This window comes from Eubalaena glacialis, chromosome 19 (assembly GCF_028564815.1).
Source record: "Eubalaena glacialis isolate mEubGla1 chromosome 19, mEubGla1.1.hap2.+ XY, whole genome shotgun sequence".
Classification (NCBI taxonomy): domain Eukaryota; kingdom Metazoa; phylum Chordata; class Mammalia; order Artiodactyla; family Balaenidae; genus Eubalaena; species Eubalaena glacialis.
The window spans coordinates 34,254,707-34,281,920 of record NC_083734.1 but is presented as its reverse complement, the minus strand read 5'-3'; positions in this window follow the sequence as shown (position 1 = coordinate 34,281,920).

The window sequence follows — 27,214 nt, the reverse complement described above, 5'->3', positions numbered from 1 at the left end:
GCTCCATTCAAAGTGTTTCTCAGGATACCGGGGGAAACTTCCCATTCTAAGAGGGACGAATAGGCTCTGTTTCCTGTCCGGTCAAGTCCATTTCCAGGAACACATCAGAGTCCTTGGTCAAGCGCGTTGTGTGAATGGGCAGAGGAAGAAAGCACTCAGTGCTGGAGAAGGTTAGCTGGCTGACATTGCAGGCACAGTACGCAGCACTCTGTACTTGCACCTTGCCTGTGGCAAATGCATACATACTCTGATGAGGAAGAGACAAGCGGTGCAGGTCCTCTACTGGCTTTCCCACTTATTTGTAGATGACAACAGAGAAGCTTGCCCATGGAACTTGAGACCGGCTTGTGTGCAAGTCTACCCAAAATGGAAGAGCCGTTTCCTCCTGCCCCCAGGGACACGTTCCGTACTTTGCCTGGGCAGAGGCTGTGAGGCTTTGTTGATCCAGCTCGTGGGAAACGGATATATAAATTCTGTGAGGAACGAGGATTTCCTTCCCTGCAGCAGCGCCTGGGCTTCCACGTTGCCTTTGGCACACGGTGCTCGAGCGGCGCTCTCAATGAACTGGAAAGAGCCAAATGACAGGAATGTTAATCACGACGCTTGATGCACCACCCTCACCCTTCACATACATCTTCCCCTCAGAGAAATATCCCTGAAGGGTAGTCGAGTCTTAGGGGGAGAAACAAGTGCCCGCAAACTTAGGGTGAAATGCAGGTTTCACTCTGCCGTCTGAAAGATCTTGCCCTGCACCTGACTGAGATCACGGCGTGTTAGATCCGTACCCAATCGCACATACAATTCCGCTGGTGGGCACACAGAGCTCCGGCAGAGCTCGAAGTTCCCAGAGCACGTGCAATCCTCCTGGTGGCTGCAACAAGCAATGTCGTACACAGCACACTTGGACCTTGACTTCCTTTCAAGGAAAGGCCGCAGGGCAGGGTCATTGAATCGAGAGAGGGAAACACTTGGCTGCATTCCTCAGGTGAGACACAGGTCAAACTGTGCCGGCTGAAAAGCTCAGGTTCCCTTTGGGAAGCTCTTCGTTGTAGGCGGGACGGGAAGGCCTTTGCTTGCAGGCTGTGGCCATTGCCAGGCTAGGACGGAGGAAACACCGCCTATCCCAGCACGCTTGTTAGCACGCATGGGAGAGAACTCACGCCCTGTTTCAGTCCCCTGCCAGCCATACATACACGTCAAGGACAGTGTTCCCAGAGATACCTTCCTGTAAATGGGAGAGAGGAAGTTTGACTGGGCACAACTCAGCCTTGGCAGGCCGTCTGAACAGCTTACTCCCTTGATGGCTTTGGCGCAGAGAGCATCACGCAGCGTTCCGTGAAGCTCATGGTAGGCTGATTTTAGGGCTCTCGCCGACACTCCTCGGGCTCTAGCCCTCTCAACCTCTTCCGGCCCTTACTGGCCTTCTCTGACACACCTCGGCGAGTACAGAGCTTAGGGCGACACATTCCGTTTACGATGGGCAGCAGGAATTCACAGCAGTGTGTCAAGCCCTCCAGCCTTCTCTCCTTCGGCACGCAGAGGTTTTGCACTTCTTGCAAACACCTCAGCGGAGAGCCCAAAGTATTCCTGATCTCTTCAACAATGTAGTGCTGCACTAGACTTCAAATATGTCTTCGCTGCGAGATACATTAGAGCGTGTAGTCGTTGCTTCTGAAGGTGAGGAACGCTTCCCTAATGGGCTTTCAGGGAGAAACCTGCTGCGAGTGGCCGTCTGCAAGCCCTTGCGATCACATTCGTCAGCGGCTGTGGTGGCAGTCAAGTTCTGACAGCAAATGGAAATATCAGCTCTCCATGTTTACGAAACGCACCCCTCCATGTGTCAAAGGCAAAAGTCTACCTTTCCTTCAGAGTCCTCAACCCTGTGAGACAAACATGGTGTGGGTGGCTCCATTCAAAGTGTTTCTCAGGATACCGGGGGAAACTTCCCATTCTAAGAGGGACGAATAGGCTCTGTTTCCTGTCCGGTCAAGTCCATTTCCAGGAACACATCAGAGTCCTTGGTCAAGCGCGTTGTGTGAATGGGCAGAGGAAGAAAGCACTCAGTGCTGGAGAAGGTTAGCTGGCTGACATTGCAGGCACAGTACGCAGCACTCTGTACTTGCACCTTGCCTGTGGCAAATGCATACATACTCTGATGAGGAAGAGACAAGCGGTGCAGGTCCTCTACTGGCTTTCCCACTTATTTGTAGATGACAACAGAGAAGCTTGCCCATGGAACTTGAGACCGGCTTGTGTGCAAGTCTACCCAAAATGGAAGAGCCGTTTCCTCCTGCCCCCAGGGACACGTTCCGTACTTTGCCTGGGCAGAGGCTGTGAGGCTTTGTTGATCCAGCTCGTGGGAAACGGATATATAAATTCTGTGAGGAACGAGGATTTCCTTCCCTGCAGCAGCGCCTGGGCTTCCACGTTGCCTTTGGCACACGGTGCTCGAGCGGCGCTCTCAATGAACTGGAAAGAGCCAAATGACAGGAATGTTAATCACGACGCTTGATGCACCACCCTCACCCTTCACATACATCTTCCCCTCAGAGAAATATCCCTGAAGGGTAGTCGAGTCTTAGGGGGAGAAACAAGTGCCCGCAAACTTAGGGTGAAATGCAGGTTTCACTCTGCCGTCTGAAAGATCTTGCCCTGCACCTGACTGAGATCACGGCGTGTTAGATCCGTACCCAATCGCACATACAATTCCGCTGGTGGGCACACAGAGCTCCGGCAGAGCTCGAAGTTCCCAGAGCACGTGCAATACTCCTGGTGGCTGCAACAAGCAATGTCGTACACAGCACACTTGGACCTTGACTTCCTTTCAAGGAAAGGCCGCAGGGCAGGGTCATTGAATCGAGAGAGGGAAACACTTGGCTGCATTCCTCAGGTGAGACACAGGTCAAACTGTGCCGGCTGAAAAGCTCAGGTTCCCTTTGGGAAGCTCTTCGTTGTAGGCGGGACGGGAAGGCCTTTGCTTGCAGGCTGTGGCCATTGCCAGGCTAGGACGGAGGAAACACCGCCTATCCCAGCACGCTTGTTAGCACGCATGGGAGAGAACTCACGCCCTGTTTCAGTCCCCTGCCAGCCATACATACACGTCAAGGACAGTGTTCCCAGAGATACCTTCCTGTAAATGGGAGAGAGGAAGTTTGACTGGGCAAAACTCAGCCTTGGCAGGCCGTCTGAACAGCTTACTCCCTTGATGGCTTTGGCGCAGAGAGCATCACGCAGCGTTCCGTGAAGCTCATGGTAGGCTGATTTTAGGGCTCTCGCCGACACTCCTCGGGCTCTAGCCCTCTCAACCTCTTCCGGCCCTTACTGGCCTTCTCTGACACACCTCGGCGAGTACAGAGCTTAGGGCGACACATTCCGTTTACGATGGGCAGCAGGAATTCACAGCAGTGTGTCAAGCCCTCCGGCCTTCTCTCCTTCGGCACGCAGAGGGTTTGCACTTCTTGCAAACACCTCAGCGGAGAGCCCAAAGTATTCCTGATCTCTTCAACAATGTAGTGCTGCACTAGACTTCAAATATGTCTTCGCTGCGAGATACATTAGAGCGTGTAGTCGTTGCTTCTGAAGGTGAGGAACGCTTCCCTAATGGGCTTTCAGGGAGAAACCTGCTGCGAGTGGCCGTCTGCAAGCCCTTGCGATCACATTCGTCAGCGGCTGTGGTGGCAGTCAAGTTCTGACAGCAAATGGAAATATCAGCTCTCCATGTTTACGAAACGCACCCCTCCGTGTGTCAAAGGCAAAAGTCTACCTTTCCTTCAGAGTCCTCAACCCTGTGAGACAAACATGGTGTGGGTGGCTCCATTCAAAGTGTTTCTCAGGATACCGGGGGAAACTTCCCATTCTAAGAGGGACGAATAGGCTCCGTTTCCTGTCCGGTCAAGTCCATTTCCAGGAACACATCAGAGTCCTTGGTCAAGCGCGTTGTGTGAATGGGCAGAGGAAGAAAGCACTCAGTGCTGGAGAAGGTTAGCTGGCTGACATTGCAGGCACAGTACGCAGCACTCTGTACTTGCACCTTGCCTGTGGCACATGCATACATACTCTGATGAGGAAGAGACAAGCGGTGCAGGTCCTCTACTGGCTTTCCCACTTATTTGTAGATGACAACAGAGAAGCTTGCCCATGGAACTTGAGACCGGCTTGTGTGCAAGTCTACCCAAAATGGAAGAGCCGTTTCCTCCTGCCCCCAGGGACACGTTCCGTACTTTGCCTGGGCAGAGGCTGTGAGGCTTTGTTGATCCAGCTCGTGGGAAACGGATATATAAATTCTGTGAGGAACGAGGATTTCCTTCCCTGCAGCAGCGCCTGTGCTTCCACGTTGCCTTTGGCACACGGTGCTCGAGCGGCGCTCTCAATGAACTGGAAAGAGCCAAATGACAGGAGTGTTAATCACGACGCTTGATGCACCACCCTCACCCTTCACATACATCTTCCCCTCAGAGAAATATCCCTGAAGGGTAGTCGAGTCTTAGGGGGAGAAACAAGTGCCCGCAAACTTAGGGTGAAATGCAGGTTTCACTCTGCCGTCTGAAAGATCTTGCCCTGCACCTGACTGAGATCACGGCGTGTTAGATCCGTACCCAATTGCACATACAATTCCGCTGGTGGGCACACAGAGCTCCGGCAGAGCTCGAAGTTCCCAGAGCACGTGCAATACTCCTGGTGGCTGCAACAAGCAATGTCGTACACAGCACACTTGGACCTTGACTTCCTTTCAAGGAAAGGCCGCAGGGCAGGGTCATTGAATCGAGAGAGGGAAACACTTGGCTGCATTCCTCAGGTGAGACACAGGTCAAACTGTGCCGGCTGAAAAGCTCAGGTTCCCTTTGGGAAGCTCTTCGTTGTAGGCGGGACGGGAAGGCCTTTGCTTGCAGGCTGTGGCCATTGCCAGGCTAGGACGGAGGAAACACCGCCTATCCCAGCACGCTTGTTAGCACGCATGGGAGAGAACTCACGCCCTGTTTCAGTCCCCTGCCAGCCATACATACACGTCAAAGACAGTGTTCCCAGAGATACCTTCCTGTAAATGGGAGAGAGGAAGTTTGACTGGGCAAAACTCAGCCTTGGCAGGCCGTCTGAACAGCTTACTCCCTTGATGGCTTTGGCGCAGAGAGCATCACGCAGCGTTCCGTGAAGCTCATGGTAGGCTGATTTTAGGGCTCTCGCCGACACTCCTCGGGCTCTAGCCCTCTCAACCTCTTCCGGCCCTTACTGGCCTTCTCTGACACACCTCGGCGAGTACAGAGCTTAGGGCGACACATTCCGTTTACGATGGGCAGCAGGAATTCACAGCAGTGTGTCAAGCCCTCCGGCCTTCTCTCCTTCGGCGCGCAGAGGTTTTGCACTTCTTGCAAACACCTCAGCGGAGAGCCCAAAGTATTCCTGAGCTCTTCAACAATGTAGTGCTGCACTAGACTTCAAATATGTCTTCGCTGCGAGATACATTAGAGCGTGTAGTCGTTGCTTCTGAAGGTGAGGAACGCTTCCCTAATGGGCTTTCAGGGAGAAACCTGCTGCGAGTGGCCGTCTGCAAGCCCTTGCGATCACATTCGTCAGCGGCTGTGGTGGCAGTCAAGTTCTGACAGCAAATGGAAATATCAGCTCTCCATGTTTACGAAACGCACCCCTCCGTGTGTCAAAGGCAAAAGTCTACCTTTCCTTCAGAGTCCTCAACCCTGTGAGACAAACATGGTGTGGGTGGCTCCATTCAAAGTGTTTCTCAGGATACCGGGGGAAACTTCCCATTCTAAGAGGGACGAATAGGCTCCGTTTCCTGTCCGGTCAAGTCCATTTCCAGAAACACATCAGAGTCCTTGGTCAAGCGCGTTGTGTGAATGGGCAGAGGAAGAAAGCACTCAGTGCTGGAGAAGGTTAGCTGGCTGACATTGCAGGCACAGTACGCAGCACTCTGTACTTGCACCTTGCCTGTGGCACATGCATACATACTCTGATGAGGAAGAGACAAGCGGTGCAGGTCCTCTACTGGCTTTCCCACTTATTTGTAGATGACAACAGAGAAGCTTGCCCATGGAACTTGAGACCGGCTTATGTGCAAGTCTACCCAAAATGGAAGAGCCGTTTCCTCCTGCCCCCAGGGACACGTTCCGTACTTTGCCTGGGCAGAGGCTGTGAGGCTTTGTTGATCCAGCTCGTGGGAAACGGATATATAAATTCTGTGAGGAACGAGGATTTCCTTCCCTGCAGCAGCGCCTGTGCTTCCACGTTGCCTTTGGCACACGGTGCTCGAGCGGCGCTCTCAATGAACTGGAAAGAGCCAAATGACAGGAGTGTTAATCACGACGCTTGATGCACCACCCTCACCCTTCACATACATCTTCCCCTCAGAGAAATATCCCTGAAGGGTAGTCGAGTCTTAGGGGGAGAAACAAGTGCCCGCAAACTTAGGGTGAAATGCAGGTTTCACTCTGCCGTCTGAAAGATCTTGCCCTGCACCTGACTGAGATCACGGCGTGTTAGATCCGTACCCAATCGCACATACAATTCCGCTGGTGGGCACACAGAGCTCCGGCAGAGCTCGAAGTTCCCAGAGCACGTGCAATCCTCCTGGTGGCTGCAACAAGCAATGTCGTACACAGCACACTTGGACCTTGACTTCCTTTCAAGGAAAGGCCGCAGGGCAGGGTCATTGAATCGAGAGAGGGAAACACTTGGCTGCATTCCTCAGGTGAGACACAGGTCAAACTGTGCCGGCTGAAAAGCTCAGGTTCCCTTTGGGAAGCTCTTCGTTGTAGGCGGGACGGGAAGGCCTTTGCTTGCAGGCTGTGGCCATTGCCAGGCTAGGACGGAGGAAACACCGCCTATCCCAGCACGCTTGTTAGCACGCATGGGAGAGAACTCACGCCCTGTTTCAGTCCCCTGCCAGCCATACATACACGTCAAGGACAGTGTTCCCAGAGATACCTTCCTGTAAATGGGAGAGAGGAAGTTTGACTGGGCAAAACTCAGCCTTGGCAGGCCGTCTGAACAGCTTACTCCCTTGATGGCTTTGGCGCAGAGAGCATCACGCAGCGTTCCGTGAAGCTCATGGTAGGCTGATTTTAGGGCTCTCGCCGACACTCCTCGGGCTCTAGCCCTCTCAACCTCTTCCGGCCCTTACTGGCCTTCTCTGACACACCTCGGCGAGTACAGAGCTTAGGGCGACACATTCCGTTTACGATGGGCAGCAGGAATTCACAGCAGTGTGTCAAGCCCTCCGGCCTTCTCTCCTTCGGCACGCAGAGGTTTTGCACTTCTTGCAAACACCTCAGCGGAGAGCCCAAAGTATTCCTGATCTCTTCAACAATGTAGTGCTGCACTAGACTTCAAATATGTCTTCGCTGCGAGATACATTAGAGCGTGTAGTCGTTGCTTCTGAAGGTGAGGAACGCTTCCCTAATGGGCTTTCAGGGAGAAACCTGCTGCGAGTGGCCGTCTGCAAGCCCTTGCGATCACATTCGTCAGCGGCTGTGGTGGCAGTCAAGTTCTGACAGCAAATGGAAATATCAGCTCTCCATGTTTACGAAACGCACCCCTCCGTGTGTCAAAGGCAAAAGTCTACCTTTCCTTCAGAGTCCTCAACCCTGTGAGACAAACATGGTGTGGGTGGCTCCATTCAAAGTGTTTCTCAGGATACCGGGGGAAACTTCCCATTCTAAGAGGGACGAATAGGCTCCGTTTCCTGTCCGGTCAAGTCCATTTCCAGGAACACATCAGAGTCCTTGGTCAAGCGCGTTGTGTGAATGGGCAGAGGAAGAAAGCACTCAGTGCTGGAGAAGGTTAGCTGGCTGACATTGCAGGCACAGTACGCAGCACTCTGTACTTGCACCTTGCCTGTGGCAAATGCATACATACTCTGATGAGGAAGAGACAAGCGGTGCAGGTCCTCTACTGGCTTTCCCACTTATTTGTAGATGACAACAGAGAAGCTTGCCCATGGAACTTGAGACCGGCTTATGTGCAAGTCTACCCAAAATGGAAGAGCCGTTTCCTCCTGCCCCCAGGGACACGTTCCGTACTTTGCCTGGGCAGAGGCTGTGAGGCTTTGTTGATCCAGCTCGTGGGAAACGGATATATAAATTCTGTGAGGAACGAGGATTTCCTTCCCTGCAGCAGCGCCTGGGCTTCCACGTTGCCTTTGGCACACGGTGCTCGAGCGGCGCTCTCAATGAACTGGAAAGAGCCAAATGACAGGAGTGTTAATCACGACGCTTCATGCACCACCCTCACCCTTCACATACATCTTCCCCTCAGAGAAATATCCCTGAAGGGTAGTCGAGTCTTAGGGGGAGAAACAAGTGCCCGCAAACTTAGGGTGAAATGCAGGTTTCACTCTGCCGTCTGAAAGATCTTGCCCTGCACCTGACTGAGATCACGGCGTGTTAGATCCGTACCCAATCGCACATACAATTCCGCTGGTGGGCACACAGAGCTCCGGCAGAGCTCGAAGTTCCCAGAGCACGTGCAATACTCCTGGTGGCTGCAACAAGCAATGTCGTACACAGCACACTTGGACCTTGACTTCCTTTCAAGGAAAGGCCGCAGGGCAGGGTCATTGAATCGAGAGAGGGAAACACTTGGCTGCATTCCTCAGGTGAGACACAGGTCAAACTGTGCCGGCTGAAAAGCTCAGGTTCCCTTTGGGAAGCTCTTCGTTGTAGGCGGGACGGGAAGGCCTTTGCTTGCAGGCTGTGGCCATTGCCAGGCTAGGACGGAGGAAACACCGCCTATCCCAGCACGCTTGTTAGCACGCATGGGAGAGAACTCACGCCCTGTTTCAGTCCCCTGCCAGCCATACATACACGTCAAGGACAGTGTTCCCAGAGATACCTTCCTGTAAATGGGAGAGAGGAAGTTTGACTGGGCAAAACTCAGCCTTGGCAGGCCGTCTGAACAGCTTACTCCCTTGATGGCTTTGGCGCAGAGAGCATCACGCAGCGTTCCGTGAAGCTCATGGTAGGCTGATTTTAGGGCTCTCGCCGACACTCCTCGGGCTCTAGCCCTCTCAACCTCTTCCGGCCCTTACTGGCCTTCTCTGACACACCTCGGCGAGTACAGAGCTTAGGGCGACACATTCCGTTTACGATGGGCAGCAGGAATTCACAGCAGTGTGTCAAGCCCTCCGGCCTTCTCTCCTTCGGCACGCAGAGGTTTTGCACTTCTTGCAAACACCTCAGCGGAGAGCCCAAAGTATTCCTGATCTCTTCAACAATGTAGTGCTGCACTAGACTTCAAATATGTCTTCGCTGCGAGATACATTAGAGCGTGTAGTCGTTGCTTCTGAAGGTGAGGAACGCTTCCCTAATGGGCTTTCAGGGAGAAACCTGCTGCGAGTGGCCGTCTGCAAGCCCTTGCGATCACATTCGTCAGCGGCTGTGGTGGCAGTCAAGTTCTGACAGCAAATGGAAATATCAGCTCTCCATGTTTACGAAACGCACCCCTCCGTGTGTCAAAGGCAAAAGTCTACCTTTCCTTCAGAGTCCTCAACCCTGTGAGACAAACATGGTGTGGGTGGCTCCATTCAAAGTGTTTCTCAGGATACCGGGGGAAACTTCCCATTCTAAGAGGGACGAATAGGCTCTGTTTCCTGTCCGGTCAAGTCCATTTCCAGGAACACATCAGAGTCCTTGGTCAAGCGCGTTGTGTGAATGGGCAGAGGAAGAAAGCACTCAGTGCTGGAGAAGGTTAGCTGGCTGACATTGCAGGCACAGTACGCAGCACTCTGTACTTGCACCTTGCCTGTGGCACATGCATACATACTCTGATGAGGAAGAGACAAGCGGTGCAGGTCCTCTACTGGCTTTCCCACTTATTTGTAGATGACAACAGAGAAGCTTGCCCATGGAACTTGAGACCGGCTTATGTGCAAGTCTACCCAAAATGGAAGAGCCGTTTCCTCCTGCCCCCAGGGACACGTTCCGTACTTTGCCTGGGCAGAGGCTGTGAGGCTTTGTTGATCCAGCTCGTGGGAAACGGATATATAAATTCTGTGAGGAACGAGGATTTCCTTCCCTGCAGCAGCGCCTGTGCTTCCACGTTGCCTTTGGCACACGGTGCTCGAGCGGCGCTCTCAATGAACTGGAAAGAGCCAAATGACAGGAGTGTTAATCACGACGCTTGATGCACCACCCTCACCCTTCACATACATCTTCCCCTCAGAGAAATATCCCTGAAGGGTAGTCGAGTCTTAGGGGGAGAAACAAGTGCCCGCAAACTTAGGGTGAAATGCAGGTTTCACTCTGCCGTCTGAAAGATCTTGCCCTGCACCTGACTGAGATCACGGCGTGTTAGATCCGTACCCAATCGCACATACAATTCCGCTGGTGGGCACACAGAGCTCCGGCAGAGCTCGAAGTTCCCAGAGCACGTGCAATACTCCTGGTGGCTGCAACAAGCAATGTCGTACACAGCACACTTGGACCTTGACTTCCTTTCAAGGAAAGGCCGCAGGGCAGGGTCATTGAATCGAGAGAGGGAAACACTTGGCTGCATTCCTCAGGTGAGACACAGGTCAAACTGTGCCGGCTGAAAAGCTCAGGTTCCCTTTGGGAAGCTCTTCGTTGTAGGCGGGACGGGAAGGCCTTTGCTTGCAGGCTGTGGCCATTGCCAGGCTAGGACGGAGGAAACACCGCCTATCCCAGCACGCTTGTTAGCACGCATGGGAGAGAACTCACGCCCTGTTTCAGTCCCCTGCCAGCCATACATACACGTCAAGGACAGTGTTCCCAGAGATACCTTCCTGTAAATGGGAGAGAGGAAGTTTGACTGGGCAAAACTCAGCCTTGGCAGGCCGTCTGAACAGCTTACTCCCTTGATGGCTTTGGCGCAGAGAGCATCACGCAGCGTTCCGTGAAGCTCATGGTAGGCTGATTTTAGGGCTCTCGCCGACACTCCTCGGGCTCTAGCCCTCTCAACCTCTTCCGGCCCTTACTGGCCTTCTCTGACACACCTCGGCGAGTACAGAGCTTAGGGCGACACATTCCGTTTACGATGGGCAGCAGGAATTCACAGCAGTGTGTCAAGCCCTCCGGCCTTCTCTCCTTCGGCACGCAGAGGTTTTGCACTTCTTGCAAACACCTCAGCGGAGAGCCCAAAGTATTCCTGATCTCTTCAACAATGTAGTGCTGCACTAGACTTCAAATATGTCTTCGCTGCGAGATACATTAGAGCGTGTAGTCGTTGCTTCTGAAGGTGAGGAACGCTTCCCTAATGGGCTTTCAGGGAGAAACCTGCTGCGAGTGGCCGTCTGCAAGCCCTTGCGATCACATTCGTCAGCGGCTGTGGTGGCAGTCAAGTTCTGACAGCAAATGGAAATATCAGCTCTCCATGTTTACGAAACGCACCCCTCCGTGTGTCAAAGGCAAAAGTCTACCTTTCCTTCAGAGTCCTCAACCCTGTGAGACAAACATGGTGTGGGTGGCTCCATTCAAAGTGTTTCTCAGGATACCGGGGGAAACTTCCCATTCTAAGAGGGACGAATAGGCTCCGTTTCCTGTCCGGTCAAGTCCATTTCCAGGAACACATCAGAGTCCTTGGTCAAGCGCGTTGTGTGAATGGGCAGAGGAAGAAAGCACTCAGTGCTGGAGAAGGTTAGCTGGCTGACATTGCAGGCACAGTACGCAGCACTCTGTACTTGCACCTTGCCTGTGGCACATGCATACATACTCTGATGAGGAAGAGACAAGCGGTGCAGGTCCTCTACTGGCTTTCCCACTTATTTGTAGATGACAACAGAGAAGCTTGCCCATGGAACTTGAGACCGGCTTATGTGCAAGTCTACCCAAAATGGAAGAGCCGTTTCCTCCTGCCCCCAGGGACACGTTCCGTACTTTGCCTGGGCAGAGGCTGTGAGGCTTTGTTGATCCAGCTCGTGGGAAACGGATATATAAATTCTGTGAGGAACGAGGATTTCCTTCCCTGCAGCAGCGCCTGTGCTTCCACGTTGCCTTTGGCACACGGTGCTCGAGCGGCGCTCTCAATGAACTGGAAAGAGCCAAATGACAGGAGTGTTAATCACGACGCTTGATGCACCACCCTCACCCTTCACATACATCTTCCCCTCAGAGAAATATCCCTGAAGGGTAGTCGAGTCTTAGGGGGAGAAACAAGTGCCCGCAAACTTAGGGTGAAATGCAGGTTTCACTCTGCCGTCTGAAAGATCTTGCCCTGCACCTGACTGAGATCACGGCGTGTTAGATCCGTACCCAATCGCACATACAATTCCGCTGGTGGGCACACAGAGCTCCGGCAGAGCTCGAAGTTCCCAGAGCACGTGCAATACTCCTGGTGGCTGCAACAAGCAATGTCGTACACAGCACACTTGGACCTTGACTTCCTTTCAAGGAAAGGCCGCAGGGCAGGGTCATTGAATCGAGAGAGGGAAACACTTGGCTGCATTCCTCAGGTGAGACACAGGTCAAACTGTGCCGGCTGAAAAGCTCAGGTTCCCTTTGGGAAGCTCTTCGTTGTAGGCGGGACGGGAAGGCCTTTGCTTGCAGGCTGTGGCCATTGCCAGGCTAGGACGGAGGAAACACCGCCTATCCCAGCACGCTTGTTAGCACGCATGGGAGAGAACTCACGCCCTGTTTCAGTCCCCTGCCAGCCATACATACACGTCAAGGACAGTGTTCCCAGAGATACCTTCCTGTAAATGGGAGAGAGGAAGTTTGACTGGGCAAAACTCAGCCTTGGCAGGCCGTCTGAACAGCTTACTCCCTTGATGGCTTTGGCGCAGAGAGCATCACGCAGCGTTCCGTGAAGCTCATGGTAGGCTGATTTTAGGGCTCTCGCCGACACTCCTCGGGCTCTAGCCCTCTCAACCTCTTCCGGCCCTTACTGGCCTTCTCTGACACACCTCGGCGAGTACAGAGCTTAGGGCGACACATTCCGTTTACGATGGGCAGCAGGAATTCACAGCAGTGTGTCAAGCCCTCCGGCCTTCTCTCCTTCGGCACGCAGAGGTTTTGCACTTCTTGCAAACACCTCAGCGGAGAGCCCAAAGTATTCCTGATCTCTTCAACAATGTAGTGCTGCACTAGACTTCAAATATGTCTTCGCTGCGAGATACATTAGAGCGTGTAGTCGTTGCTTCTGAAGGTGAGGAACGCTTCCCTAATGGGCTTTCAGGGAGAAACCTGCTGCGAGTGGCCGTCTGCAAGCCCTTGCGATCACATTCGTCAGCGGCTGTGGTGGCAGTCAAGTTCTGACAGCAAATGGAAATATCAGCTCTCCATGTTTACGAAACGCACCCCTCCGTGTGTCAAAGGCAAAAGTCTACCTTTCCTTCAGAGTCCTCAACCCTGTGAGACAAACATGGTGTGGGTGGCTCCATTCAAAGTGTTTCTCAGGATACCGGGGGAAACTTCCCATTCTAAGAGGGACGAATAGGCTCCGTTTCCTGTCCGGTCAAGTCCATTTCCAGGAACACATCAGAGTCCTTGGTCAAGCGCGTTGTGTGAATGGGCAGAGGAAGAAAGCACTCAGTGCTGGAGAAGGTTAGCTGGCTGACATTGCAGGCACAGTACGCAGCACTCTGTACTTGCACCTTGCCTGTGGCAAATGCATACATACTCTGATGAGGAAGAGACAAGCGGTGCAGGTCCTCTACTGGCTTTCCCACTTATTTGTAGATGACAACAGAGAAGCTTGCCCATGGAACTTGAGACCGGCTTATGTGCAAGTCTACCCAAAATGGAAGAGCCGTTTCCTCCTGCCCCCAGGGACACGTTCCGTACTTTGCCTGGGCAGAGGCTGTGAGGCTTTGTTGATCCAGCTCGTGGGAAACGGATATATAAATTCTGTGAGGAACGAGGATTTCCTTCCCTGCAGCAGCGCCTGTGCTTCCACGTTGCCTTTGGCACACGGTGCTCGAGCGGCGCTCTCAATGAACTGGAAAGAGCCAAATGACAGGAGTGTTAATCACGACGCTTGATGCACCACCCTCACCCTTCACATACATCTTCCCCTCAGAGAAATATCCCTGAAGGGTAGTCGAGTCTTAGGGGGAGAAACAAGTGCCCGCAAACTTAGGGTGAAATGCAGGTTTCACTCTGCCGTCTGAAAGATCTTGCCCTGCACCTGACTGAGATCACGGCGTGTTAGATCCGTACCCAATCGCACATACAATTCCGCTGGTGGGCACACAGAGCTCCGGCAGAGCTCGAAGTTCCCAGAGCACGTGCAATCCTCCTGGTGGCTGCAACAAGCAATGTCGTACACAGCACACTTGGACCTTGACTTCCTTTCAAGGAAAGGCCGCAGGGCAGGGTCATTGAATCGAGAGAGGGAAACACTTGGCTGCATTCCTCAGGTGAGACACAGGTCAAACTGTGCCGGCTGAAAAGCTCAGGTTCCCTTTGGGAAGCTCTTCGTTGTAGGCGGGACGGGAAGGCCTTTGCTTGCAGGCTGTGGCCATTGCCAGGCTAGGACGGAGGAAACACCGCCTATCCCAGCACGCTTGTTAGCATGCATGGGAGAGAACTCACGCCCTGTTTCAGTCCCCTGCCAGCCATACATACACGTCAAGGACAGTGTTCCCAGAGATACCTTCCTGTAAATGGGAGAGAGGAAGTTTGGGCAAAACTCAGCCTTGGCAGGCCGTCTGAACAGCTTACTCCCTTGATGGCTTTGGCGCAGAGAGCATCACGCAGCGTTCCGTGAAGCTCATGGTAGGCTGATTTTAGGGCTCTCGCCGACACTCCTCGGGCTCTAGCCCTCTCAACCTCTTCCGGCCCTTACTGGCCTTCTCTGACACACCTCGGCGAGTACAGAGCTTAGGGCGACACATTCCGTTTACGATGGGCAGCAGGAATTCACAGCAGTGTGTCAAGCCCTCCGGCCTTCTCTCCTTCGGCACGCAGAGGTTTTGCACTTCTTGCAAACACCTCAGCGGAGAGCCCAAAGTATTCCTGATCTCTTCAACAATGTAGTGCTGCACTAGACTTCAAATATGTCTTCGCTGCGAGATACATTAGAGCGTGTAGTCGTTGCTTCTGAAGGTGAGGAACGCTTCCCTAATGGGCTTTCAGGGAGAAACCTGCTGCGAGTGGCCGTCTGCAAGCCCTTGCCATCACATTCGTCAGCGGCTGTGGTGGCAGTCAAGTTCTGACAGCAAATGGAAATATCAGCTCTCCATGTTTACGAAACGCACCCCTCCGTGTGTCAAAGGCAAAAGTCTACCTTTCCTTCAGAGTCCTCAACCCTGTGAGACAAACATGGTGCGGGTGGCTCCATTCAAAGTGTTTCTCAGGATACCGGGGGAAACTTCCCATTCTAAGAGGGACGAATAGGCTCTGTTTCCTGTCCGGTCAAGTCCATTTCCAGGAACACATCAGAGTCCTTGGTCAAGCGCGTTGTGTGAATGGGCAGAGGAAGAAAGCACTCAGTGCTCGAGAAGGTTAGCTGGCTGACATTGCAGGCACAGTACGCAGCACTCTGTACTTGCACCTTGCCTGTGGCAAATGCATACATACTCTGATGAGGAAGAGACAAGCGGTGCAGGTCCTCTACTGGCTTTCCCACTTATTTGTAGATGACAACAGAGAAGCTTGCCCATGGAACTTGAGACCGGCTTATGTGCAAGTCTACCCAAAATGGAAGAGCCGTTTCCTCCTGCCCCCAGGGACACGTTCCGTACTTTGCCTGGGCAGAGGCTGTGAGGCTTTGTTGATCCAGCTCGTGGGAAACGGATATATAAATTCTGTGAGGAACGAGGATTTCCTTCCCTGCAGCAGCGCCTGTGCTTCCACGTTGCCTTTGGCACACGGTGCTCGAGCGGCGCTCTCAATGAACTGGAAAGAGCCAAATGACAGGAATGTTAATCACGACGCTTGATGCACCACCCTCACCCTTCACATACATCTTCCCCTCAGAGAAATATCCCTGAAGGGTAGTCGAGTCTTAGGGGGAGAAACAAGTGCCCGCAAACTTAGGGTGAAATGCAGGTTTCACTCTGCCGTCTGAAAGATCTTGCCCTGCACCTGACTGAGATCACGGCGTGTTAGATCCGTACCCAATCGCACATACAATTCCGCTGGTGGGCACACAGAGCTCCGGCAGAGCTCGAAGTTCCCAGAGCACGTGCAATACTCCTGGTGGCTGCAACAAGCAATGTCGTACACAGCACACTTGGACCTTGACTTCCTTTCAAGGAAAGGCCGCAGGGCAGGGTCATTGAATCGAGAGAGGGAAACACTTGGCTGCATTCCTCAGGTGAGACACAGGTCAAACTGTGCCGGCTGAAAAGCTCAGGTTCCCTTTGGGAAGCTCTTCGTTGTAGGCGGGACGGGAAGGCCTTTGCTTGCAGGCTGTGGCCATTGCCAGGCTAGGACGGAGGAAACACCGCCTATCCCAGCACGCTTGTTAGCACGCATGGGAGAGAACTCACGCCCTGTTTCAGTCCCCTGCCAGCCATACATACACGTCAAGGACAGTGTTCCCAGAGATACCTTCCTGTAAATGGGAGAGAGGAAGTTTGACTGGGCACAACTCAGCCTTGGCAGGCCGTCTGAACAGCTTACTCCCTTGATGGCTTTGGCGCAGAGAGCATCACGCAGCGTTCCGTGAAGCTCATGGTAGGCTGATTTTAGGGCTCTCGCCGACACTCCTCGGGCTCTAGCCCTCTCAACCTCTTCCGGCCCTTACTGGCCTTCTCTGACACACCTCGGCGAGTACAGAGCTTAGGGCGACACATTCCGTTTACGATGGGCAGCAGGAATTCACAGCAGTGTGTCAAGCCCTCCGGCCTTCTCTCCTTCGGCACGCAGAGGTTTTGCACTTCTTGCAAACACCTCAGCGGAGAGCCCAAAGTATTCCTGATCTCTTCAACAATGTAGTGCTGCACTAGACTTCAAATATGTCTTCGCTGCGAGATACATTAGAGCGTGTAGTCGTTGCTTCTGAAGGTGAGGAACGCTTCCCTAATGGGCTTTCAGGGAGAAACCTGCTGCGAGTGGCCGTCTGCAAGCCCTTGCGATCACATTCGTCAGCGGCTGTGGTGGCAGTCAAGTTCTGACAGCAAATGGAAATATCAGCTCTCCAGGTTTACGAAACGCACCCCTCCGTGTGTCAAAGGCAAAAGTCTACCTTTCCTTCAGAGTCCTCAACCCTGTGAGACAAACATGGTGCGGGTGGCTCCATTCAAAGTGTTTCTCAGGATACCGGGGGAAACTTCCCATTCTAAGAGGGACGAATAGGCTCCGTTTCCTGTCCGGTCAAGTCCATTTCCAGGAACACATCAGAGTCCTTGGTCAAGCGCGTTGTGTGAATGGGCAGAGGAAGAAAGCACTCAGTGCTGGAGAAGGTTAGCTGGCTGACATTGCAGGCACAGTACGCAGCACTCTGTACTTGCACCTTGCCTGTGGCAAATGCATACATACTCTGATGAGGAAGAGACAAGCGGTGCAGGTCCTCTACTGGCTTTCCCACTTATTTGTAGATGACAACAGAGAAGCTTGCCCATGGAACTTGAGACCGGCTTATGTGCAAGTCTACCCAAAATGGAAGAGCCGTTTCCTCCTGCCCCCAGGGACACGTTCCGTACTTTGCCTGGGCAGAGGCTGTGAGGCTTTGTTGATCCAGCTCGTGGGAAACGGATATATAAATTCTGTGAGGAACGAGGATTTCCTTCCCTGCAGCAGCGCCTGGGCTTCCACGTTGCCTTTGGCACACGGTGCTCGAGCGGCGCTCTCAATGAACTGGAAAGAGCCAAATGACAGGAGTGTTAATCACGACGCTTGATGCACCACCCTCACCCTTCACATACATCTTCCCCTCAGAGAAATATCCCTGAAGGGTAGTCGAGTCTTAGGGGGAGAAACAAGTGCCCGCAAACTTAGGGTGAAATGCAGGTTTCACTCTGCCGTCTGAAAGATCTTGCCCTGCACCTGACTGAGATCACGGCGTGTTAGATCCGTACCCAATCGCACATACAATTCCGCTGGTGGGCACACAGAGCTCCGGCAGAGCTCGAAGTTCCCAGAGCACGTGCAATCCTCCTGGTGGCTGCAACAAGCAATGTCGTACACAGCACACTTGGACCTTGACTTCCTTTCAAGGAAAGGCCGCAGGGCAGGGTCATTGAATCGAGAGAGGGAAACACTTGGCTGCATTCCTCAGGTGAGACACAGGTCAAACTGTGCCGGCTGAAAAGCTCAGGTTCCCTTTGGGAAGCTCTTCGTTGTAGGCGGGACGGGAAGGCCTTTGCTTGCAGGCTGTGGCCATTGCCAGGCTAGGACGGAGGAAACACCGCCTATCCCAGCACGCTTGTTAGCACGCATGGGAGAGAACTCACGCCCTGTTTCAGTCCCCTGCCAGCCATACATACACGTCAAGGACAGTGTTCCCAGAGATACCTTCCTGTAAATGGGAGAGAGGAAGTTTGACTGGGCACAACTCAGCCTTGGCAGGCCGTCTGAACAGCTTACTCCCTTGATGGCTTTGGCGCAGAGAGCATCACGCAGCGTTCCGTGAAGCTCATGGTAGGCTGATTTTAGGGCTCTCGCCGACACTCCTCGGGCTCTAGCCCTCTCAACCTCTTCCGGCCCTTACTGGCCTTCTCTGACACACCCCGGCGAGTACAGGGCTTAGGGCGACACATTCCGTTTACGATGGGCAGCAGGAATTCACAGCAGTGTGTCAAGCCCTCCGGCCTTCTCTCCTTCGGCACGCAGAGGTTTTGCACTTCTTGCAAACACCTCAGCGGAGAGCCCAAAGTATTCCTGATCTCTTCAACAATGTAGTGCTGCACTAGACTTCAAATATGTCTTCGCTGCGAGATACATTAGAGCGTGTAGTCGTTGCTTCTGAAGGTGAGGAACGCTTCCCTAATGGGCTTTCAGGGAGAAACCTGCTGCGAGTGGCCGTCTGCAAGCCCTTGCGATCACATTCGTCAGCGGCTGTGGTGGCAGTCAAGTTCTGACAGCAAATGGAAATATCAGCTCTCCAGGTTTACGAAACGCACCCCTCCGTGTGTCAAAGGCAAAAGTCTACCTTTCCTTCAGAGTCCTCAACCCTGTGAGACAAACATGGTGCGGGTGGCTCCATTCAAAGTGTTTCTCAGGATACCGGGGGAAACTTCCCATTCTAAGAGGGACGAATAGGCTCCGTTTCCTGTCCGGTCAAGTCCATTTCCAGGAACACATCAGAGTCCTTGGTCAAGCGCGTTGTGTGAATGGGCAGAGGAAGAAAGCACTCAGTGCTGGAGAAGGTTAGCTGGCTGACATTGCAGGCACAGTACGCAGCACTCTGTACTTGCACCTTGCCTGTGGCAAATGCATACATACTCTGATGAGGAAGAGACAAGCGGTGCAGGTCCTCTACTGGCTTTCCCACTTATTTGTAGATGACAACAGAGAAGCTTGCCCATGGAACTTGAGACCGGCTTATGTGCAAGTCTACCCAAAATGGAAGAGCCGTTTCCTCCTGCCCCCAGGGACACGTTCCGTACTTTGCCTGGGCAGAGGCTGTGAGGCTTTGTTGATCCAGCTCGTGGGAAACGGATATATAAATTCTGTGAGGAACGAGGATTTCCTTCCCTGCAGCAGCGCCTGGGCTTCCACGTTGCCTTTGGCACATGGTGCTCGAGCGGCGCTCTCAATGAACTGGAAAGAGCCAAATGACAGGAGTGTTAATCACGACGCTTGATGCACCACCCTCACCCTTCACATACATCTTCCCCTCAGAGAAATATCCCTGAAGGGTAGTCGAGTCTTAGGGGGAGAAACAAGTGCCCGCAAACTTAGGGTGAAATGCAGGTTTCACTCTGCCGTCTGAAAGATCTTGCCCTGCACCTGACTGAGATCACGGCGTGTTAGATCCGTACCCAATCGCACATACAATTCCGCTGGTGGGCACACAGAGCTCCGGCAGAGCTCGAAGTTCCCAGAGCACGTGCAATACTCCTGGTGGCTGCAACAAGCAATGTCGTACACAGCACACTTGGACCTTGACTTCCTTTCAAGGAAAGGCCGCAGGGCAGGGTCATTGAATCGAGAGAGGGAAACACTTGGCTGCATTCCTCAGGTGAGACACAGGTCAAACTGTGCCGGCTGAAAAGCTCAGGTTCCCTTTGGGAAGCTCTTCGTTGTAGGCGGGACGGGAAGGCCTTTGCTTGCAGGCTGTGGCCATTGCCAGGCTAGGACGGAGGAAACACCGCCTATCCCAGCACGCTTGTTAGCACGCATGGGAGAGAACTCACGCCCTGTTTCAGTCCCCTGCCAGCCATACATACACGTCAAGGACAGTGTTCCCAGAGATACCTTCCTGTAAATGGGAGAGAGGAAGTTTGACTGGGCACAACTCAGCCTTGGCAGGCCGTCTGAACAGCTTACTCCCTTGATGGCTTTGGCGCAGAGAGCATCACGCAGCGTTCCGTGAAGCTCATGGTAGGCTGATTTTAGGGCTCTCGCCGACACTCCTCGGGCTCTAGCCCTCTCAACCTCTTCCGGCCCTTACTGGCCTTCTCTGACACACCCCGGCGAGTACAGGGCTTAGGGCGACACATTCCGTTTACGATGGGCAGCAGGAATTCACAGCAGTGTGTCAAGCCCTCCGGCCTTCTCTCCTTCGGCACGCAGAGGTTTTGCACTTCTTGCAAACACCTCAGCGGAGAGCCCAAAGTATTCCTGATCTCTTCAACAATGTAGTGCTGCACTAGACTTCAAATATGTCTTCGCTGCGAGATACATTAGAGCGTGTAGTCGTTGCTTCTGAAGGTGAGGAACGCTTCCCTAATGGGCTTTCAGGGAGAAACCTGCTGCGAGTGGCCGTCTGCAAGCCCTTGCGATCACATTCGTCAGCGGCTGTGGTGGCAGTCAAGTTCTGACAGCAAATGGAAATATCAGCTCTCCAGGTTTACGAAACGCACCCCTCCGTGTGTCAAAGGCAAAAGTCTACCTTTCCTTCAGAGTCCTCAACCCTGTGAGACAAACATGGTGCGGGTGGCTCCATTCAAAGTGTTTCTCAGGATACCGGGGGAAACTTCCCATTCTAAGAGGGACGAATAGGCTCCGTTTCCTGTCCGGTCAAGTCCATTTCCAGGAACACATCAGAGTCCTTGGTCAAGCGCGTTGTGTGAATGGGCAGAGGAAGAAAGCACTCAGTGCTGGAGAAGGTTAGCTGGCTGACATTGCAGGCACAGTACGCAGCACTCTGTACTTGCACCTTGCCTGTGGCAAATGCATACATACTCTGATGAGGAAGAGACAAGCGGTGCAGGTCCTCTACTGGCTTTCCCACTTATTTGTAGATGACAACAGAGAAGCTTGCCCATGGAACTTGAGACCGGCTTATGTGCAAGTCTACCCAAAATGGAAGAGCCGTTTCCTCCTGCCCCCAGGGACACGTTCCGTACTTTGCCTGGGCAGAGGCTGTGAGGCTTTGTTGATCCAGCTCGTGGGAAACGGATATATAAATTCTGTGAGGAACGAGGATTTCCTTCCCTGCAGCAGCGCCTGGGCTTCCACGTTGCCTTTGGCACACGGTGCTCGAGCGGCGCTCTCAATGAACTGGAAAGAGCCAAATGACAGGAGTGTTAATCACGACGCTTGATGCACCACCCTCACCCTTCACATACATCTTCCCCTCAGAGAAATATCCCTGAAGGGTAGTCGAGTCTTAGGGGGAGAAACAAGTGCCCGCAAACTTAGGGTGAAATGCAGGTTTCACTCTGCCGTCTGAAAGATCTTGCCCTGCACCTGACTGAGATCACGGCGTGTTAGATCCGTACCCAATCGCACATACAATTCCGCTGGTGGGCACACAGAGCTCCGGCAGAGCTCGAAGTTCCCAGAGCACGTGCAATCCTCCTGGTGGCTGCAACAAGCAATGTCGTACACAGCACACTTGGACCTTGACTTCCTTTCAAGGAAAGGCCGCAGGGCAGGGTCATTGAATCGAGAGAGGGAAACACTTGGCTGCATTCCTCAGGTGAGACACAGGTCAAACTGTGCCGGCTGAAAAGCTCAGGTTCCCTTTGGGAAGCTCTTCGTTGTAGGCGGGACGGGAAGGCCTTTGCTTGCAGGCTGTGGCCATTGCCAGGCTAGGACGGAGGAAACACCGCCTATCCCAGCACGCTTGTTAGCACGCATGGGAGAGAACTCACGCCCTGTTTCAGTCCCCTGCCAGCCATACATACACGTCAAGGACAGTGTTCCCAGAGATACCTTCCTGTAAATGGGAGAGAGGAAGTTTGACTGGGCACAACTCAGCCTTGGCAGGCCGTCTGAACAGCTTACTCCCTTGATGGCTTTGGCGCAGAGAGCATCACGCAGCGTTCCGTGAAGCTCATGGTAGGCTGATTTTAGGGCTCTCGCCGACACTCCTCGGGCTCTAGCCCTCTCAACCTCTTCCGGCCCTTACTGGCCTTCTCTGACACACCCCGGCGAGTACAGGGCTTAGGGCGACACATTCCGTTTACGATGGGCAGCAGGAATTCACAGCAGTGTGTCAAGCCCTCCGGCCTTCTCTCCTTCGGCACGCAGAGGTTTTGCACTTCTTGCAAACACCTCAGCGGAGAGCCCAAAGTATTCCTGATCTCTTCAACAATGTAGTGCTGCACTAGACTTCAAATATGTCTTCGCTGCGAGATACATTAGAGCGTGTAGTCGTTGCTTCTGAAGGTGAGGAACGCTTCCCTAATGGGCTTTCAGGGAGAAACCTGCTGCGAGTGGCCGTCTGCAAGCCCTTGCGATCACATTCGTCAGCGGCTGTGGTGGCAGTCAAGTTCTGACAGCAAATGGAAATATCAGCTCTCCAGGTTTACGAAACGCACCCCTCCGTGTGTCAAAGGCAAAAGTCTACCTTTCCTTCAGAGTCCTCAACCCTGTGAGACAAACATGGTGCGGGTGGCTCCATTCAAAGTGTTTCTCAGGATACCGGGGGAAACTTCCCATTCTAAGAGGGACGAATAGGCTCTGTTTCCTGTCCGGTCAAGTCCATTTCCAGGAACACATCAGAGTCCTTGGTCAAGCGCGTTGTGTGAATGGGCAGAGGAAGAAAGCACTCAGTGCTGGAGAAGGTTAGCTGGCTGACATTGCAGGCACAGTACGCAGCACTCTGTACTTGCACCTTGCCTGTGGCAAATGCATACATACTCTGATGAGGAAGAGACAAGCGGTGCAGGTCCTCTACTGGCTTTCCCACTTATTTGTAGATGACAACAGAGAAGCTTGCCCATGGAACTTGAGACCGGCTTATGTGCAAGTCTACCCAAAATGGAAGAGCCGTTTCCTCCTGCCCCCAGGGACACGTTCCGTACTTTGCCTGGGCAGAGGCTGTGAGGCTTTGTTGATCCAGCTCGTGGGAAACGGATATATAAATTCTGTGAGGAACGAGGATTTCCTTCCCTGCAGCAGCGCCTGGGCTTCCACGTTGCCTTTGGCACACGGTGCTCGAGCGGCGCTCTCAATGAACTGGAAAGAGCCAAATGACAGGAGTGTTAATCACGACGCTTGATGCACCACCCTCACCCTTCACATACATCTTCCCCTCAGAGAAATATCCCTGAAGGGTAGTCGAGTCTTAGGGGGAGAAACAAGTGCCCGCAAACTTAGGGTGAAATGCAGGTTTCACTCTGCCGTCTGAAAGATCTTGCCCTGCACCTGACTGAGATCACGGCGTGTTAGATCCGTACCCAATCGCACATACAATTCCGCTGGTGGGCACACAGAGCTCCGGCAGAGCTCGAAGTTCCCAGAGCACGTGCAATCCTCCTGGTGGCTGCAACAAGCAATGTCGTACACAGCACACTTGGACCTTGACTTCCTTTCAAGGAAAGGCCGCAGGGCAGGGTCATTGAATCGAGAGAGGGAAACACTTGGCTGCATTCCTCAGGTGAGACACAGGTCAAACTGTGCCGGCTGAAAAGCTCAGGTTCCCTTTGGGAAGCTCTTCGTTGTAGGCGGGACGGGAAGGCCTTTGCTTGCAGGCTGTGGCCATTGCCAGGCTAGGACGGAGGAAACACCGCCTATCCCAGCACGCTTGTTAGCACGCATGGGAGAGAACTCACGCCCTGTTTCAGTCCCCTGCCAGCCATACATACACGTCAAGGACAGTGTTCCCAGAGATACCTTCCTGTAAATGGGAGAGAGGAAGTTTGACTGGGCACAACTCAGCCTTGGCAGGCCGTCTGAACAGCTTACTCCCTTGATGGCTTTGGCGCAGAGAGCATCACGCAGCGTTCCGTGAAGCTCATGGTAGGCTGATTTTAGGGCTCTCGCCGACACTCCTCGGGCTCTAGCCCTCTCAACCTCTTCCGGCCCTTACTGGCCTTCTCTGACACACCCCGGCGAGTACAGGGCTTAGGGCGACACATTCCGTTTACGATGGGCAGCAGGAATTCACAGCAGTGTGTCAAGCCCTCCGGCCTTCTCTCCTTCGGCACGCAGAGGTTTTGCACTTCTTGCAAACACCTCAGCGGAGAGCCCAAAGTATTCCTGATCTCTTCAACAATGTAGTGCTGCACTAGACTTCAAATATGTCTTCGCTGCGAGATACATTAGAGCGTGTAGTCGTTGCTTCTGAAGGTGAGGAACGCTTCCCTAATGGGCTTTCAGGGAGAAACCTGCTGCGAGTGGCCGTCTGCAAGCCCTTGCGATCACATTCGTCAGCGGCTGTGGTGGCAGTCAAGTTCTGACAGCAAATGGAAATATCAGCTCTCCAGGTTTACGAAACGCACCCCTCCGTGTGTCAAAGGCAAAAGTCTACCTTTCCTTCAGAGTCCTCAACCCTGTGAGACAAACATGGTGCGGGTGGCTCCATTCAAAGTGTTTCTCAGGATACCGGGGGAAACTTCCCATTCTAAGAGGGACGAATAGGCTCTGTTTCCTGTCCGGTCAAGTCCATTTCCAGGAACACATCAGAGTCCTTGGTCAAGCGCGTTGTGTGAATGGGCAGAGGAAGAAAGCACTCAGTGCTGGAGAAGGTTAGCTGGCTGACATTGCAGGCACAGTACGCAGCACTCTGTACTTGCACCTTGCCTGTGGCAAATGCATACATACTCTGATGAGGAAGAGACAAGCGGTGCAGGTCCTCTACTGGCTTTCCCACTTATTTGTAGATGACAACAGAGAAGCTTGCCCATGGAACTTGAGACCGGCTTATGTGCAAGTCTACCCAAAATGGAAGAGCCGTTTCCTCCTGCCCCCAGGGACACGTTCCGTACTTTGCCTGGGCAGAGGCTGTGAGGCTTTGTTGATCCAGCTCGTGGGAAACGGATATATAAATTCTGTGAGGAACGAGGATTTCCTTCCCTGCAGCAGCGCCTGGGCTTCCACGTTGCCTTTGGCACACGGTGCTCGAGCGGCGCTCTCAATGAACTGGAAAGAGCCAAATGACAGGAGTGTTAATCACGACGCTTGATGCACCACCCTCACCCTTCACATACATCTTCCCCTCAGAGAAATATCCCTGAAGGGTAGTCGAGTCTTAGGGGGAGAAACAAGTGCCCGCAAACTTAGGGTGAAATGCAGGTTTCACTCTGCCGTCTGAAAGATCTTGCCCTGCACCTGACTGAGATCACGGCGTGTTAGATCCGTACCCAATCGCACATACAATTCCGCTGGTGGGCACACAGAGCTCCGGCAGAGCTCGAAGTTCCCAGAGCACGTGCAATCCTCCTGGTGGCTGCAACAAGCAATGTCGTACACAGCACACTTGGACCTTGACTTCCTTTCAAGGAAAGGCCGCAGGGCAGGGTCATTGAATCGAGAGAGGGAAACACTTGGCTGCATTCCTCAGGTGAGACACAGGTCAAACTGTGCCGGCTGAAAAGCTCAGGTTCCCTTTGGGAAGCTCTTCGTTGTAGGCGGGACGGGAAGGCCTTTGCTTGCAGGCTGTGGCCATTGCCAGGCTAGGACGGAGGAAACACCGCCTATCCCAGCACGCTTGTTAGCACGCATGGGAGAGAACTCACGCCCTGTTTCAGTCCCCTGCCAGCCATACATACACGTCAAGGACAGTGTTCCCAGAGATACCTTCCTGTAAATGGGAGAGAGGAAGTTTGACTGGGCACAACTCAGCCTTGGCAGGCCGTCTGAACAGCTTACTCCCTTGATGGCTTTGGCGCAGAGAGCATCACGCAGCGTTCCGTGAAGCTCATGGTAGGCTGATTTTAGGGCTCTCGCCGACACTCCTCGGGCTCTAGCCCTCTCAACCTCTTCCGGCCCTTACTGGCCTTCTCTGACACACCCCGGCGAGTACAGGGCTTAGGGCGACACATTCCGTTTACGATGGGCAGCAGGAATTCACAGCAGTGTGTCAAGCCCTCCGGCCTTCTCTCCTTCGGCACGCAGAGGTTTTGCACTTCTTGCAAACACCTCAGCGGAGAGCCCAAAGTATTCCTGATCTCTTCAACAATGTAGTGCTGCACTAGACTTCAAATATGTCTTCGCTGCGAGATACATTAGAGCGTGTAGTCGTTGCTTCTGAAGGTGAGGAACGCTTCCCTAATGGGCTTTCAGGGAGAAACCTGCTGCGAGTGGCCGTCTGCAAGCCCTTGCGATCACATTCGTCAGCGGCTGTGGTGGCAGTCAAGTTCTGACAGCAAATGGAAATATCAGCTCTCCAGGTTTACGAAACGCACCCCTCCGTGTGTCAAAGGCAAAAGTCTACCTTTCCTTCAGAGTCCTCAACCCTGTGAGACAAACATGGTGCGGGTGGCTCCATTCAAAGTGTTTCTCAGGATACCGGGGGAAACTTCCCATTCTAAGAGGGACGAATAGGCTCTGTTTCCTGTCCGGTCAAGTCCATTTCCAGGAACACATCAGAGTCCTTGGTCAAGCGCGTTGTGTGAATGGGCAGAGGAAGAAAGCACTCAGTGCTGGAGAAGGTTAGCTGGCTGACATTGCAGGCACAGTACGCAGCACTCTGTACTTGCACCTTGCCTGTGGCAAATGCATACATACTCTGATGAGGAAGAGACAAGCGGTGCAGGTCCTCTACTGGCTTTCCCACTTATTTGTAGATGACAACAGAGAAGCTTGCCCATGGAACTTGAGACCGGCTTATGTGCAAGTCTACCCAAAATGGAAGAGCCGTTTCCTCCTGCCCCCAGGGACACGTTCCGTACTTTGCCTGGGCAGAGGCTGTGAGGCTTTGTTGATCCAGCTCGTGGGAAACGGATATATAAATTCTGTGAGGAACGAGGATTTCCTTCCCTGCAGCAGCGCCTGGGCTTCCACGTTGCCTTTGGCACATGGTGCTCGAG